Raw genomic sequence first — 1,500 nt, forward strand, 5'->3', positions numbered from 1 at the left:
CAATGTACAGTGTATTGACTATCAAAACTGTCCTATTAATCAGCTGTGAAACTGTCTCATTCATATTTATTTCTCAATAAAAAATAAATAAAAAAAATAAAATACCCTTCAGAACATTTTATAGAGCTTTTTTTTTCCTTTCGGAACTGGGGATTGAACTCAGGCCCCTGCACTTGCCAGGCAAGTGCTTATTCCACTAAGCCATCTCCCTGGCCCCAATGTAGAGCTGGTTTGGTGGTGATGAATTTTTCTTCAGTTTTTCTTCATTATGGGAGTATCTTATTTCTCCATTAATTTTAAAAGATAATTTTGCAGCATACTTCTACTTGTGTGGATGTTGTTTTCTTTCAGAACTTGAAATACATCACTGGACTCTTCCCCTCGACTTAAAGGTTGATGTTGAGAAGTCTGCTGTAATTTTGATGGGCTTTCCTTGATAGGTGATTTTTTTCCCTCTAATAATAGCTTTTAATATTCTGTTCTTATGCTAAATTCCTGGTATCTTGATTATTATATGCCTCAGCGTAGTTTTATTTTGGTCATGGCTAATTGGAGTTCTACAGACCTCATTTATTTGTATGTCAAATTCTTTTTCCATGTTCGGGAAATTTTCTGCCATTACATCTGTGAACAAGTTATTTACTGCATTAGCTCTATCTCCTGCTTTCTCATTGACTGCTCAATCTTACATTGTTTTTCTTCAGATCACCTTGTAGGTGTTGCATGTTTTTTCACGGTCCCTTGATTTTCTAAGAAGTCTTTCTTTCATGATTGCTTGCCCCAGCCTTTTATTCTAGGTCTGATAGTCTGTCCTTATGTTGGTTCAATTGGCTGCATATACTTTCAATAGAGTTTTTAATCTTCTGGATATCTGTTTCATAAATTCCATGTATTTCCTGTGTTGGACATTTGTGGTTTCCATCACTTTCATAAACTTCTCTATTTTTTCCTGTATCTATTCTAGAGTCTCTGAGTCCTTTATTTTGCTTGCTATCTAGCTCTCTTTTTTAACCCAAGGGATTATTTCTGATCTAATTTTCTCTGTAGGTGCATTCATCTATTGTTTTACTTCTGCTACTACCATTTCAGAATATTCAGGGGGTGACTTCTTATTTCCTCTATATCGCTGTCCCCTGGACTTGCCCTGTGTGGGCTGGAGGTCTGGGGTCGCATTGTGGTCCTGTGTCTTGGGTAATTATCTTTTAGAGAGACTTAAGTCATATAAAATTTCCTTTATGTTTTCAAGATAGTCTTTATTTTTTTGTGTCAATACAAATTTTCATCTCATGTCTTTTTTTTTTCTGTCTGAAGAATTTTCTTTAAAAAATTTAAAAGTGTGAGTGTGTTGGTCCTGATTTCTTTCAGCTTTCACAAATCATTATGTTGAACTATAAATTCACGGTATTCTTTTCTTTGCTTTTTTTCATTAAGCATTGTTTTAGCAGTATAAATTTATGGGGTAGAATGTGATAATTTGATACTTGTATGATTTATATTGGA

This window comes from Octodon degus, unplaced genomic scaffold (assembly GCF_000260255.1).
Source record: "Octodon degus isolate 3935 unplaced genomic scaffold, OctDeg1.0 scaffold00029, whole genome shotgun sequence".
Taxonomy (NCBI): Eukaryota; Metazoa; Chordata; class Mammalia; order Rodentia; family Octodontidae; genus Octodon; species Octodon degus.